Raw genomic sequence first — 16,687 nt, 5'->3', positions numbered from 1 at the left:
AATATGAGATCACTGCATCAGTATTAAGTAGATAGAAAGGAAAAAGAATAGGTGAGATCTTCATTTTCTTTCACAGTCCTTACTGGAGAACTTAAATTGAACACAATAGCTTCAAAGGGAACTAATAATGTATGGGAAAGGCTGTCATTGTACAATATGTTCAAATAAGCAGTTATTTAAAACCAGACTGCCAAAGGCATTTCCACTGCTACCTAAGACAGAGAATGGTCCCTGATCCACTGCTGGATGAGAGTGAAACTATTCTCCCCCAAGGATGCCCAAAAGTGCAAAAGGTTTAAAAGATGGCGAGTGAGCTCAAAGGCCAGGCTAAGAGAGTTGTTGCATTTGCACTCTCTATGCTTACTGCCAAGGCCACATGGAGGTGGAGGTGTTTGCAACTGTTGCCCTGAGGAGAACTCACACTGGGGGGGTGAGGTCACAGAGGATGCAGCCTGGTCTTCTTCTCATAGGGAGTCTCTGTAGTTTCCTGTTTTCTATCAATTGGAACAAAGTCAACAGGCTGGGTTTGGTTACTGATAAGTAATTACGAAAGGCAAAGGAATAAAAACACAAGGCTGGGTTTTCCCCAGATGTGAAATTCATAGTTATAAAGAAACTAAAATCTAGACTTTCTCACCTAAGTGGCAACTTGTGAATGAATTTCCCCTTAAAGTGTATTGTAAATATGAGGCACTCAGTAAATATATATTAAATGGCAACAATGTGAACAGTGGATATGAATGAGACTACAGAACTTTTAAAAAATATCTGGTCTCCTGGAGTAGAAACACTTTCATCTTAATACACTCATGTCCACCATAGTCTACAGTTGTACATGCTGCAGATTCCTACTTGCTCCTGCCTATAAGTTCTCTCTTCATCTCCCCATACTCTCTTTATTAGTAAAGGTAGAATACAGCAGAGGCAATTATATCTACTGTGATCTGAATGTCTGTGTAACCCCAACATTTGTATGTTGAAAACCTAATGCCTAATGTGATGATTTTATGGGCGCCTCTGGGGGTGATAAGATCATGAGTGCAGGGCCTTCATCAATGGGATAAGTGCCCTTAAAAAAAGAGACCCCACAGAGCTCCCGGCCACTTCAGCCACATGAGGACACAGCAGGAATCCACAGGCTGCAGCTCAGAAGAGGGCCTCCACCAGAACCTGACTATGCTGCTAACCTGACCTGTGACTTCCAGCCTCCAGAACTGTGGAAATAAATGTCTGTGTTTATAAGCCACTTGGTCTGTAGTATTTTGTTACAGAAGCCCAAATGGACTAAGACAATACCTAATACTTAAAACTTTAACTCATCCTTCTCTCCAGGACAAGTCTTGTCTATGTGGAATCAGTATGAGTCGTTGCTATGATATGTGTTAATCTATTTCGTGTGCTGTATCAGTCTATCTCATTCCATCTAAATAGTAAATGGCTTGGTTTTTAGTGTTTTTAATAGGTTCACACCAAGATCATACCATCTAATAGAGTATACTCTGCTCCTGCTAGCTCCATAAATAGCCAATGAATTGTCCTTGAGGTTGTTTCCATTCTCCTTATCTCCAAAAGGAAACAATTTAATTTGAAGTATCTTTCTTCCACTGTTGTTTTGAAGAACTCATTCTCCAGTTCATTTAAACTATATAAAACCTAACAGCTGTTCCCAACAAGTCCTGCTGAGAAATCCAAAGCAGAACACTATCAGAGAGATTTATTGCTTTTATTAATCAGACACATAGTAGATTGTGGTTTGGAGATCTGTGAAATTTACATCCTATACAATAGTTTCTGATGTTACTAAATTTTGATTTTTCCTAATATAAATATTATAGTCTTCAAAACAGGTTGTGGCAGATCTGTTGGTTGCCTGCCCAATATCCATTCCCTCCTTTCTTAATAACAGAGTTCCTAATTATTGCGAATAGCAACTAGCCCAGTTACAACTTTCTTGTGTCCCTTGATAACAAGAATGCCTAGTGAGATGGAAGCAGAAATTGTTGGATAGGTTGGTTTTAGAAAAGTTCTTTTAAGAGAGTTGACTCAAGTTGAAGTTATGCCCTTTGAGATGGCTGAAGCTCCAGAAATCATTGAGAACCACCAGATACCTTGAAGAATGAAGATGGTGCCAAGATGGATGGAACAAAATTAGAAGAACCTGTCCCTGACAGCTGTGAAGCAATCACACCAATGTTAGACTTCTCTTCCCTCTGGACGTTTCTGTTTTCTTTTTCCTCTAGACGTTTTTTAATCCAAAAGAAAAGTAAGTCTCTACCTTGACTGAACTACTGTTACTTGGATTTTTTTAACAGCCAATCTAATCCTAACTAATACATACTTTTCCTTAAGTTGGTTATTAGATTGCCAATCTAGGCACAATATCTTCTTTCTGACGTACAAGCTACAAGTCAGGTCTACATGTAAATATAGCATTGGCATAATTTTCTAGACTTGCTGCCAATACTTAAGGATCAGTCTAAAAATGAGACAGATGATCATCCTGTTCTTGACAATCTTCAGTACCAAATCTAGGAGTCTCTTGTCAGAATTTTCCATGTTTACGAAGAAGTCACAGAAGCTTTCTGGATGATACCTCTAATTTCTTTCTTTTTTTTTTTTTTGTCTTTTTGCCATTTCTTGGGCCGCTCCTGCGGCATATGGAGGTTCCCAGGCGAGGGGTCTAATCGGAGCTGTGGCCGCCAGCCTATGCCAGAGCCACAGCAACGCGGGATCCGAGCCGCGTCTGCAACCTACACCACAGCTCACGGCAACGCCAGAACGTTAACCCACTGAGCAAGGGCAGGGACCGAACCCGCAACCTCATGGTTCCTAGTCGGATTCGTTAACCACTGCGCCACGACGGGAACTCCAATATCTCTAATTTCTAACTATGAGTAATGTCACTAGTAACTCCTGCCTAGTAACTTCAAAGATGTGAGGAGATCCTGCTGGCTGCATTTTTGCTCCTTTTATAATACCCTGTCAGGCTCTGGGATACTTAAGACGATGTCTAGATTACTGAGTGGCTTTGAAGCCTTTCTCAAAGATGGACTAAGTCCAAGATGTTAGTGCTGAAAGACTTTAAATCAGTCTTGGATCTACCTATGGTTCTACTACCAATTCTGAAAATTCCTTCACCTCTCTGTTCTGTTTTCATCTTTAAAGAGGAGGGGTTCAGATTGGTTCTCTTTAAATTCCAAATTCTCATTATAGCTAGGATCTCCTAGATTCCTCTTTGTAAAGCCATAGATAGAACCAATATCAATGAAATTCTGTCTACATGTTATATAGAATATGTGTGATACAAATTCAAATGTAAGCTGGTAGTGGTAAATGGTAGTGGTATACAACTAAAAGTGTGTCTATTAGAAACATCTAAGACTACAAAACAGATACAGTGACTTCACTTCAAACCTAGCAAACCAGAATTTCTAGTAGTGAATGCATGCATAGCTCCACAGCTGATTCAGAAGTGCATCTTAGCTGGAAAACTCTGTTATCTAAAGGGTAGAAATGAAGGGCATTGCTTTCTTTTGTGGATAATATGAGAACTCAGAAAACACTGAGAGACTAATCTTTTTCAGTTCTTTCACGTGAGAACAAGTGGACTCCCTTTTGAAAGGAATCATTTTAAGGCCATTTGAAAGACTTGTCTGGGACTTCCCTGGTAGCCTGGCAGTTAAGGATTCAGCCTTGTCACTGCTATGGTACAGGTTCGATCTCTGACCCATGAACTTCCACAGGCTCCGGGTGCAGCCAAAAAAAGAAAAAAAGAAAAGAAAAGAAAGACTTGTCTGTTTATAGAGTTTCTTAGGTATTACAGAAAATTAGCTGCTGAATATAAAAGTCTCCTTGGGAGATGTAGCCACAATTTATTAGAACTATCTGTACAGGAGTTCCCATTATGGCGCAGTGGTTAACGAATCCAACTGGGAACCATGAGGGTGAGGGTTCGATCCCTGGCCTTGCTCAGTGGGTTAGGGACCCGGCGTTGCCGTGAGCTGTGGTGTAGGTCGCAGACGCGGCTCAGATCCCGAGTTGCTATGGCTCTGGTGTAGGCCAGCAGCTATAGCTCCAATTTGACCCCTAGCCTGGGAACCTCCATATGCCGCGGGAGCAGCCATAGAAAAGGCAAAAAGACCAAAAAAAAAAAAAAGAACTATCTGTACAGATAAAGATGCCCACACAAGTTCTATTCTATGTTCCATGTTTCACATGACTACCCATAAACTGGCCACTGCTGGTGATAAAAGACACAGACACAGGTCCACTAGGAAAGTCTGTCTCTTTGGTCAGAGTTTACTGCATAGTAAAGATTTATCATCTGGGCTGTATTTAAATGAAGAAATTCTGGATTGTATGTTTTATTCTTCTTTTGCAGACCCATCTCTAATCCACTGTTTAAGAAAATTTTAATCAATATCACACTGTGAAATCCTTTAATAAGATTGGAGATGAGAGCAAAGTCTTAAATGCAACCCATGTGGAAAAACAAGGTACTTCCTACAAGTAATCTGAGGTAAAAGGAATGAAGTGGGAGAGGTAGGCAAGGTTGTTATGCACTAAATTCTTTGATCTGTGGTGTTCCAAAAACTAAGGTAGTATAATAATCTCTCATCTGCTCTGAAACTAAAGCATGAATAAGGTCTCCCTCATGTATTAGTCAACTGCATAAAAGCCTGAAAATTAAAGAAGTAGATTCCAAATATTCCTCTTCTAAAGGATTGCCAACAGATTTCATTATGTTACCTTCAGCCCCAAGTTCAATCTCTTAAAAAGAAAACTGCAGGTTATACACATACTGTACATGTTATCGTGTATATTTTCACAGGGAACTACGAAACAGTTTTTCCATCCATAAATTACATATCCTTATAAATCCTGTTGGACATATGGCCCACACACATATCAAGCTGCATAGCACAGAAAGTGAGGTGTACAACACTATAGCTAATTTTCAGTCTGTCACAGATTAAACTTGGATTAAATATAACAAATCAAGGATAATGGCTTCTTTACCATCCAAGCTGTTCCCTAAAAAGATTCCATAATGCATTATGAACAGTAACTACTCTAAGTAGAGATATTTTTAAATGCACATCAGGCTGAGAACTGAAATAGAACCACCTTGAAGCTTTTGGTAATTTGATCACATTACTGCCTAATAATTAGCCTTTCATTCTTTTTGAAAAACTAAATTACCTAGCTATGAAGCAAATTCAGATCAGTCCCATACCTCCATTAAGATCTGGATGTTAAAAAAAAAAACTATATTAATATTTCTATTAAAAAATCAGTGTATGTCTTCTAAAGTCAGGACTGGAAAGAACCTTCAAGGACATAATGACTACAGCAATTCTCTTCTTTCGTTTTGTTTATATAGTTTCTTTTTTAATTTTTAAGGAAATAGGGTAGTTTTCCCTCCAAAGTTAAGCTGTCCTTGGTCCCATCAACAGCAGTGGCTTCTAGCACAACCACTGAATGTTCTTCAATGTTTACGAGAGACCAGGGAATTACTGATAATATGGGGAATTACCATCAGGAGTATCAATAATAAAAATATTAAACAAGTCTATTAAACAAGAAAGCAGAAAGAACAGGCAGACAAACATGATAGCAATCCATAGGAAGAAGTGATAGAGGAAAATGAAAGTACAGCCTTTGAAACTCAGAAAATAACTCTATAGGAGTTCCCGCTTGTGGCTCAGTGGTTAGTGGCTCAGTGGTTAACGAATCCGACTAGGAACCATGAGGTTGCGGGTTCAATCCCTGCCCTTGCTCAGTGGGTTAAGGATCCGGCATTGCTGTGAGCTGTGATGTAGGTTGCAGACTTGGCTCAGATCCCACGTTGCTGTGGCTCTGGCATAGGCTGGCGGCTACAGCTCCAATTCGACCCCTAGCCTGGGAACCTCCATATGCCGCAGGAAGCGGCCCTAGAAAAGACAAAAAAAAAGAAAAGAAAAAAAAAACCTCTATAAAAATGACATATTATTACAAAAATGAGACAATACACACGTGTTTTTCTTTCCAAAAAAAAAAAAAGTGTCCCTCTCATTTCTCTGACTCTGAAAAATGTCTTGATACAATATGAACCAGTTCAACATATGAATCTACTCAAAATGCTGGTTTAACAACAAAAACAACTAGACTCAGAATTAAAGAATCAGGATTACTTTGTTTTACCTATAATGAAAAATGTTTGACGATCATCTTGTTCACTTGGGAAATGGAATACTGCTAGACATATGCTGCTAACATGAGATCAAATTTGCATGGTGGGAAAAGAGAAGGTGAGAAAAGGCAAGAGCAAAAGAATAATCTCAAATTTCTGAGCCACAGAAATCCAGCTTTTACAGTTTCTCTATTATATACACAAACAATTACAAAGGCCTTGAGCCTCAAAGCAGGTTCAAAGTTTTCTTTAAGCAAAGGAGTCAGAAAAGAAAAGTCCAAGACAGGACAGGTTCCTTCGGTAGTAGATTGCATCAAAGGTTAAAAAAACAAATCAAAACAAAACAACACTTTAAAATGTACTGTGTATTGGGGGTGGGAGTGATGGGGTGGGGGATCCTTTCTCTTCCCAAAAAGACTCAGCTCAGAACTGGTAAATTTAGGAGTAAATTCATGGCTCAGTGGTTAACAAATCTGACTAAGGAACCATGAGGTTGCGGGTTCAATCCCTGGCCTCGCTCAGTGGGTTAAGGATCTGGCGTTGCTGTGAGCTGTGGTGTAGGTCACAGATGCGGCTCGGATCCCGTGTTCCTGTGCCTCTGGCGTAGGCCAGTGTCTACAGCTCTGATTCAACCCCTAGCCTGTGAAACTCCATATGCCGCAGGCACAGCTCAAGAAATGGCAAAAAGAAAAAAACAAAACAAAACAAAAAAACACTGGTAAATTTATGGGATTAAAAACAAAAACAAAAACCCAGGCGTCCTGTCGTGGTAGAGCAGAAGCGAATCCGACTAGGAACCATAAGGTTGTGGGTTCGATCCCTGGCCTTGCTCAGTGGGTTAAGGATCCAGCACTGCCAGTAAGCTGTGGTGTAGGATGCAGACTTGGCTTGGAGTTGCTGTGGCTGTGACTAGACTGGCAGTAGAAGCTCTGATTTGACCCCTAGCCTGGGAACCTTCATATGGCTCAGGTTCAGCCCTAAAAAGCAAAAAAAAAAAAAAAAAAAAGCTTTCAAAACCTGCTTTACTCATTAGTCCCAAAGCCCCAGCACTAGGTTATCTCCTGTCACATACATGGTCACAGCATGTCTGGAGAGGTCCCCAAGCTTTTCGTACAAACTATCATTGATATTTCAAAATCAAAAGAACCCTTCCTTCCTTGTTATTTGTTCAATGCTACATTAAACAATTTTTCACTCAAAGTATACCCATATCACAAAAGTCCAGCGGCCATAAACTGCTTTACAGTTTATGAAGTATTTTTATATAGGTCCTCCCATTTAATACTAACAAGTACATATAGGAATTACTATTCTCATTTTATAGGTAAGGTAATTCACCTGAAGTGACTTGCCTAGGTCATGCATTAAGTGGAACAGTCAAGACCCAATATGCCTCCCAGTTTCAGGCTCCTTTACTCTACTACATCGTAGGTGGGGAATCAGACATGACTTGCTAGATGCCGCCAAAACTCTAATCAGACTTACAATGTAGAAGGCTGACCCCTCTGCCAACAGTGAGCTTCCTAGGAGACCAGTTAAACTTAAATAGTCAATTGTCACAGGATGTTTCTTTACAACTTTCCCCTATCCCCTACTCAAAACCATTATCCACATCCCAAAGGAGACTGCCTCCCCCTAACCTTTGAATACTGACATAGCCCAAGAACAAACTTGTAATAAAAATAGAAACTACCCCTTCTCCTATATAACTAATTGCTCCCTAAAACTGAGGGAGCCTGAGTTTTGGGCACCTATCTGTGCCCAAAAGTCCATGGACATCTACAGTGGCAGCAAGGACTTCCAGGTCACATTACTTTGATAGGAGATTAACCAATTCTATAAAGATTCAGTAAAACGTAGTCTAAGTATGGACTTAACGAACAATCACAAGATATTGATGATGTTGATCGATTATGAATTTAAGTAATAAAGAAAGAGTAATATTTTCCTTACAAAAGCACAGGTAAGATTCTATTAGGAATGCATTAGTAGCATTTTTCTCATACAACTACCAAGTAGTCAATCTTTAAATCAAGCCTAAGAAATTAAATGCATCATTTAGGAATTCAGAGGGCAACATGGTATATGTTTAGATTAATACAGAAAGTATAAAAAGCAGATAAGCATATATTTTCATTAACTTTGGACTCATTTAACAAATTGATTCCAGAAGTCTCCTTATTGAAAAAAATACAATCAAACCCACTAAGACACATAGTCTAATCACAGCATAGAAGCAGAGTGTCCCCTGTTACTGAACTCTCTTAACATCCTTTCTCTTAAGCATCGAAATAGCCCTAGGAGAGTAAAGTACCAAGCGTTATGCTCATTTTCTAAATGGGAAAGTAGAAGTTAAGCGGCTTGCCACAAAACTGCTCAATGGAACAGATGCCATAGCCTGCCATTCTTTTCTCATCTGAGCTTTCACGCAAATAACTCTTCAGTTAGAACAGATGAGACCTGGTGGAACATTCACGATGACCTTATAATTCTGGTCACTGAGGAGGCCCAAAGACGTCCAAGGAAGCATAGTGAACTCACTTATCTTCCTGATTTTTATTTAATCTAAGGAATAAATGCTGCAATGTCCCTGCTTCCAGTTTCAAATTCAATTATGTTTAAAATGTCTGGCGATCAGTTTGTCCATTCATCAAACATCACAAGTAAGAACAGAGTGCCAAGAAAACAATAAAGAGGGGCTTCTAACCTTGACTGAAGGGGTTGGGGAAGGCTTCACAGGGCAGGGACACAGACTTGAGTCTTGAAGGATGGAGTCAGGAAGCTGATTGGGCTGGAGTAGGGAGAGTGAATCTTGGTGGCTGAGGGAGCAGCAAGCATATAGGTAGCAAAAGCACAGAGACAAAAGCAGGATAACAGCTCTCTGAAATTAGAAAAACTGAGGCTATTTTGCTCTCACCTGGAGTTCCTTTTAATTCTGAATCACCTATTGGTTAAGCAAATGTTTCTGAAAATTACGGCAAAAGGTTATTAACAAAGTTGAAAGGGCAGAGATATCTTAAGAAATAAAAAGAAGATGAGGAGTTCCTATGTGGCTCAGCGGTAATGAACCCGACTAGTATCAATGAAGATTTGGGTTCTATCCCTGGCCTCACTCAGCGAGTTAGGGACCCAGCATTGCCGTGAGCTGTGGTGTAGGTCGTAGATGCAGCTCGGATCTGGCATTGCTGTGGCTGTGGTGCAGGCCAGCAGCTACAGCTCCAATTTGACCCCTAGCCTGGGAACTCCATATGACAAAGATATGGTCCTAAAAGGAAAAGAGAAAAAAAAAAAGATCAAACGAATAAAGGGAAAATAAGGATTTTATCTGAGGACTGTACACCCATATTGCCTTAGGACTGCTTTAATAGTAGGACTAAGCATGTACTAGAAACACCCTAGCATTGCATTAAACAGCACTAATGGAAATAATAACGCAAGCCATGAAAGAGAACCATGAATTTAATTTAAAATTTTCTAGAAGTCACATTTTACAAGTAAAATGAAACAGGTAAAATTAAGTTTAATAACAGGTTTTAACTCATATCAAAATATCATCACCTCAGCATGATCAATTAAAAAAAATTTTTTTTTTTGTTTTTTCAGGGCCGCCCTTCCCAGGCTAAGGATGTAATGGAGCTGTAGCTGCTGGCCTATATATAGCCTCAGCAATGTCAGATCTGAGCCACCTCTTCAACCTACACCACAGCTCACAGCAACCCTGGATCCTCAACAATTGAAAAATTATTGAGATATTTTACATGCTTTTTTGGGATACTAAATCTGTGAAATTCAGTTTGTATTTTAAACTTAGAGCACATTCAGATTAGCCACATTGCAGATGCTCAGTAAGTACATGTGGCTAGTGGTTCAGCCTTGAAAGGAGTATGAAAGATATGAGAGAGACTGGCTTACATACAAAAATGGAACAGACAAGAGGTCCTGTACTTAGCAATCTCCATGACCCAGACCAAGAAGCTCTTCTTCAGCCCACAACTCCCTCCTTCCTCTGAAACTCTCCAGAACTGCTGATTCTGCTCACCTGGAGCCAATCACAGGTTGTCTCTCTTTAAGAGTATAAGTTAGGGGACATGCATACTCTTAGTCACCACTGTATCCCCAGGGCTTTAGCTCAGAACAGTACTTAACCCAAGTGGGATGCTCAGCGAACATCTCTTTAATAAATGCATGAAGAGACAAATACCTGCCTCTAGGCTTTAGCTTCTTTTGTTCTTGGAAAGATTTCTTTACCCTTCCATTTGAAAATGTCCAAGTAAATCACTCTGCTTTTTGAAAATTCAGCCCCATAGCTACCACCACCTTCTTTATAAAGACTTCCCTGTTTTCCATCATTGGAAACTTTTTTGCCTTCAGAACTTCCCTAAAACGAATATGTAACTTAAATAACATTCTGCTGTCTTAGTGTGGCTTATTTACATGCCTTAGTAATAAGCTCCTTGAGAGTAGCACAACAATGTCTTACAATAAACATTTTGAAAGTTCAATAAACATTAAGTTTTCCTTCCAATGGACACAGGCCATATTACCTATAACTTTGGCCCTAAAATTGCTCAGCATAGTGCTATGATCACAGCTGATGCTCAGTTTTTGCTAGTGAAAACTTCATCTCCTTGTATTATGACAAAAGTAATTATTAGTAAGAGACTACTACAGGTCAGTAAGAAAAGTTAAAGCAATATAAAGTATAAAGAGGAAAATGTAGAGAAAAGTTGTGTGTCAGACTGTTAAAAGCACAGAAGAGTGCAGAGGTGTAGAGAGCTAGGTGGAATATAAATTACTTACTTAGGAGTCATTGAAAAAAGATGAAAATATTGGTCACAACCACTAAAAATTGATTTTTTTTTTCTTGCTTTTTAGGGCCACACCTGCGCCATATGGAGGTTCCCGGGCTAGGGGTTGAATCAGAGCTCCAGCTGCCAGCCTACATCATAGCCACAGCAAGGCCGGATCTGAGCTGTGTCTGTGACCTACACCACAGCTCATGGCAACACCGGATCCTTAACCCACTGAGTGAGGCCAGGGATCGAACCTTCAACCTCATGGTTCCTAGTCCGGTTTGTTTCTGCTGCACCAGGACGAAAACTCTTTTTTTGTTGATTTTTGTAAGCTTATAGATAAGTTACATTCTATAAATACAAAAGAGCTTGTTAGCTAGCAACTGGATTATTATTTTGATAGTCGTTGTGGGGCATTATCTATCTTTCAGTAGTTATAACTAGAATTTAAGGAAAATTCTATCTCACAATGACACTGAGCAACACTGGAAAGAAATTCATTAAGCTTTTGGAGTTTTTTTTTTTTTTTTGGCTGCACCAGCAGCTTAATTCCTAGGCCAGAGATCAAACTCGCACCACAGAAGTGACCTGAGCCACAAGAGCAACAATGCCAGATCCTTAACCTGCTGAACCACCAGGGAACTCCAGGAATTAAGTTTTACAAAAAGCAGCAGATACATGCTTTCACCTTCTAATAATCCTCTGGGGAAATTCACTTTAGTGACTCATTCCTTTCATTCCAAAGTATTCCACAGCTTTGGGGATGCTAAATATTACCAAAGGGCTTAAATTCTAGAACTTTTGCCATAGAGTTCTTGATGCCCTAAGTTTGTATAGTGAATATATATGTCTCTGTATGCCAAATGGGGGGACTTCTTTCTAACATCCACAATTACTGATTTGTATCTCTATTCTGCTTCCTCAATACAGTTTATCAAGAATTGCTGGCAGAACTAAATACAGAAGCCGAGAGTTAGAAGAAGAGAGTGTACACATAAAAGAAAGAAGCTGCAACTTGGTGATTTCACTGCCAGTGAAAAAAGACTGCTGGAAGAGTTTCTATACTGAGGTTTCATCAATTTAACAGGCATTTGTTGAGTCTCTTCTTTAGATTAAGTGATATGCAAGTAATACTATAATGAATAAAAGATGCTTCTGCCCTTAAAAGGCTTAGAGTCCAGCAGCACATTACAGTGTGCGAGTCCACAGTGAGGAACATGGCTCTCTAAGTCCTCATTACAACAACTTAGGAGTAGCATTTACTTCCTTGAGGTAATTCCTATGTTATGCAAACTGAACTGAGTGTAAAAAAGGAATAAGGAGTTTTGGTCACTGTCATGCTAGAGCAGAGAGCAGCAAATTATGTATGGCCTTTAGGTTGAATCTGCCCTGCCTACCTTTTATACGATTAGAGAACTAAGAATGGTTTCTGCATTTTTCAATATCTGGAAAAAAAAAATGTAAAGAAGAATATTTCGTAATATGTAAAAATTACATAAAATTTAAATTCCCGTGTCCATGAATAAATCTTTACTGGGATAGGGTTCATCTATTTATTTTTATTTTTATTTTTTTTTGTCTTTTGTCTTTTGTTGTTGTTGTTGTTGTTGTTGTTGCTATTTCTTGGGCCACTCCCTCGGCATATGGAGGTTCCCAGGCTAGGGGTTGAATCGGAGCTGTAGCCACCGGCCTACGCCAGAGCCACAGCAACGCGGGATCCGAGCCTCGTCTGCAACCTACACCACAGCTCACGGCAACCCCGGATCGTTAACCCACTGAGCAAGGCCAGGGACAGAACCCGCAACCTCATGGTTCCTAGTCGGATTCGTTAACCACTGCGCCATGACGGGAACTCCGGGTTCATCTATTTATAAACTGTTTATGGCTAAGTTTGTGCTACAAGGACAATAAAAGCTGAATATAGACAACAAGAGCTGAATTGCTGCAATAGAGACAAATGGTCCAGAAAGCCTAAGATAGTATCTGTTCCTTTACACTATCTGGCTTCATAAGAAATCTTACCTTTCACAGTGAAGGCAGGACCAAGCCCAGTTATACATGTCTTTCATTTGAGGGGATAATGATATTCACTAATATTCTCACAGACCACTGTGATAAACCTTACGTGTGATGTTTCAGTAATTCCTCACTGGTAACACCACTTCCTTTGAGAATTCAATTATGACAAGGACCAAATATTAACGAATCCCTTGGCCTAGTCCTTGCATAATAGTTTCAAAGTTCATTTTACAGAACAAAAATAAGTATGGCAATTTTATCTTTTTTTCTAGCACCCTTTTCCAGGTAGTATAAAAAATGGCTGTGGCCAAGCTGGCCCCTCCAAACTGGCATGAAAAGGCTGTGGAGTTTGGAAGTCAAAGTGTTCATTCTCACCAAGGAGGCTTAGTGAGCAAAACTATTTCAACGTGACCATTCAGCTCATCTGAAAGAATCAGACATCTCCCTCAAGCTCACAGATGTGATGGACTTACCAAAGCAGAATTCTGCTCTATTAAGCCAGAGAAAGGACTGTGAAACATTAAGTCACTATTTCTTGAGAATCCTTCAAAAATTCCTCAAAAATGAAATGTTATCTCTTCATTCTGATATTTTTCAAAGCTATGAGAAATGTAAATAGGATATTTCCATCTCTATAGGAAAGTTAGATCTTCAGTTTCAATGTAAAACAATACTGCTTTGTGTTTACATAGCACTTTCCCTTAAGAATTCAAGGTCTTTACAGACTTTACTGAATTCAATTCCAAAAGGTTTGCAAGCTCCGTAAGAAAGGAAGGTTTTCTTGCTGTACGAATAAGGAAAATGAGGCACAAAGGAGGCCCATGGTTCACAATAAGACACAGAAAAACAGTGGGAAAACCTTGCTCCCATCCTGGGCTGTCTGCACTTATTCACACTGCCTGTAGACATGGCAAGTGTCTAAATCTCCACAGTCCTCAAAATGTAATTTGAAGGCTGTCCACTTATACTAATTAAGATGTTTTCCCTGAATTTAGTGGTATACATTTCACTTTATTTTACCAACTTCATTATTTCCTCCTTTCTTCTCTTGTTATGAAAACTTTCTGCCCAACTGAAGACCAAAAAATTTTTTTTCTCAATTCCTTAAAGCATTCCTAACTATTGAACATCTAAGTTGATGCATATTATTTGTTCATAACTACTCGTTACATGATTCACTTCTATTTTAAGTAAAATTCCCATCTTTCCAGCATGTCTTCAGGTGTTCTTATTTTTTATTTCTCTGTGCACTGCTTCCTGTGTTTCCCAGCCTGTTTATAATGACTCCCAAGGAAGTTCACTACACTAAAGGAAAGTTTTGCCAATCTCATGCTTTCTTAGGATTTTCTTGGATCTATGTGTTATTCCTCTATTGAAGCAGAACCATGTTCCTGTTAATTTAACGGCTGCCTAGATTCAAAGCTCTTTTTCTGGTACCAACCAGCACCTCCTATCTTTTTTGATGATGTATAATACCATTCCCTCCCAGAAACTTCAAAACTGCAAAGCCCAATGAGCTCTATGAATACTTTCTTTGTTCATAGCATAAAAATTTCAATAGGTGAAAATGGCTTGCGTAAGGCAGCTCCGAGCTCTTCAGTTGCACACATGGCATATGTATTCAACAAATCATTAATTTACTTTGGAAATAAATGTTTCAATCGAAGGCCATAAAAGATTTCAGAGGTAACAAAGGCATGGAATTTGGGGGCACCATATGAAACAGGAAATCCTACTCTCACTGGGGAAAAGTTCTTGGCCTTTGCTTCAATTGAAGACTTTTACAATGATCTTCCATCACCCTATTACAATTAAATGGTAAAGGATAAGTAGAAGGCCCTAGGCATCTGATGGGTATAGACATGAGATAAAAGTCCGTTCAAAAATATGTGACAAACACTTTCCCAGCTCAGGTCTTCCCATTGTATGACCCTGAGTAAGTAAGTTACTAAACTTCCCTGTGCTCGAAATGGGAAAAAATGAAATAACTATATAGAGAATCTAGTGGCTGTTTAAGTTCAGTTGCTTTCTATTCCCAGTGAGATTTTACCTGGGCTTTGCTACACTGTGAAATGTCAATAAGTATCTTGCTGACTCCCCCCACCCCTTGCTTTTTAGGGCCATACCAGCGGTATATGAAAGTTCCTAGGCTGGGGTCAAATCGGGGCTATAGCTGCCAGCCTACACCACAGCCACAGCAACCTGGGATCCAAGCTGCATCTTCGAACTACACCACAGCTCACGGTAATGTCAGATCCTTAACCCACTGAGCGAGGCCAGGGATCGAACCCGCAACCTCATGGATACTAGTCAGGTTCACTACCGCTGAGCCATGACGGGAACTCCTATTGTTGCCTTTTTTAATTTGAAGATTACAAGAAAGCCAAATCAGAATAGTCATTCACAGATTAGAACAGCTGCTGGAAAGCCAAGACATCGTAGCTCAGGCTTAGATCAGCGGTGATATGATATATATTCCTAGAGCCCTTGAGAATTTTTTCCCAGGCAGGTTGCTGGAAGTGGAATTAAATGTTTAACCAGAGCAAGACAAGTTCCTACACCACCTTTACGATCTCTAAATATAATTAAGAAGGCTCCAGAAGCAAAGAGATGAGTATATTATCTGTTCATATATTACAGTTAGGCTTTTCCAAATGCCAAGTGAAGTGGTGGGAATTTACCATAACCTACTCTAGCACTTTCATTAAAAATGTCAAAGCTACTGTTCAAAACCACTGTTCCTAAAAAATAGCTAACTCTGAAAACAGTAACAGAAGGCAACTCTACTGCTCTTCTGGCTAAATCAGAGGCCTCAACGAGATTGTATCACTTGCACTCTCATTTCTGCATCTAGTGCCCTATTTTCCTGCCCTTTGCCTATTCACCCCTCTCACCACCCTCTTTCACTTGCTCCTGCCCTTGCTGACTCATTCCCTCTCCCCTCTCTCCTGCCCTATCAGCTGCATGCTTGGTTCCAGTTTATTTACCTTTTATTTAATTACAGAGCACACACTGGGCCCCTATCATGTGACTAGTCCATATCTAACTATGCACCTTCCCGCTCATACTGTCCCTCTCTTAAGTTCAGGTCTCCTGTCTGTTTAGGCCACTTGGCTGTGGCCATCTCTGCCCCAAACTTGTCACCAGCAAGTCTTGTTCCTGGGTGTTAAGACAAAAGCACAACTGGGAGGTGTACGAATAAAAGACTTGTGGGCTGGGAAATTTTTAAATTGACAACGTATATACTCTCTTAAGTCAAAGAACACTGAGAGCATAGGGAAACCCAAAACATTCCCATAACAGGAAAATAAGTTTGGGACTTAGCCATGGTGACTATAATACAATGAACGCAACAGTGATGGCTGAAGAAAATGATAAGACAATTAAAAAGATGGTTACAACTCACAGGGTGCTTTCATCTGCTGAATACAAGGCTTACAAGTCTTTAATTACCATGATTAAATATTGTTGCTCTTTTGTGTGAAGCTGGCACATGTACCAAACAAATACTGAAGCTACCAGAAGGGCAAGCAAGTCCCAGGGAGTCTAGAGTCCATTTCTCAGTCCCTTACTTCTAATTTTGTGTACTCAGAACAACCCATACAAAGTTACATTTGAAAGCAAAAGCATAATTTTGTCCAATGCACAATATCCCTTTGTGCTTTGAAAAAATTAAAACAGCAATGAAACAATGAATGAAGCA

At 39.7% G+C, this 16,687-nt stretch overlaps 1 protein-coding gene across 6 annotated transcripts in view; it reads right to left on the bottom strand.

Moving 5' to 3' along the window:
• CSNK1G1 (casein kinase 1 gamma 1) overlaps positions 1–16,687 on the bottom strand; it is a 197,612-nt gene that overhangs the window by 48,181 nt on the left and 132,744 nt on the right. The window contains exon 1 of one of the 6 annotated variants that reach the window (XM_047765908.1): positions 8,880–9,174. The exons of the other annotated variants lie outside the window; for them this stretch is intronic. The gene's annotated coding sequence lies outside the window, so the exon portion shown is untranslated. Of the gene's footprint in view, positions 1–8,879; positions 9,175–16,687 lie in introns of those variants that run through there. 6 annotated transcript variants of the gene reach the window in all.

The sequence above is a fragment of the Phacochoerus africanus genome, chromosome 2, assembly GCF_016906955.1.
Source record: "Phacochoerus africanus isolate WHEZ1 chromosome 2, ROS_Pafr_v1, whole genome shotgun sequence".
Taxonomy (NCBI): domain Eukaryota; kingdom Metazoa; phylum Chordata; class Mammalia; order Artiodactyla; family Suidae; genus Phacochoerus; species Phacochoerus africanus.
Note: the sequence above shows the minus strand (reverse complement) of the source record. Positions and strands in the feature narration are given on the sequence as shown.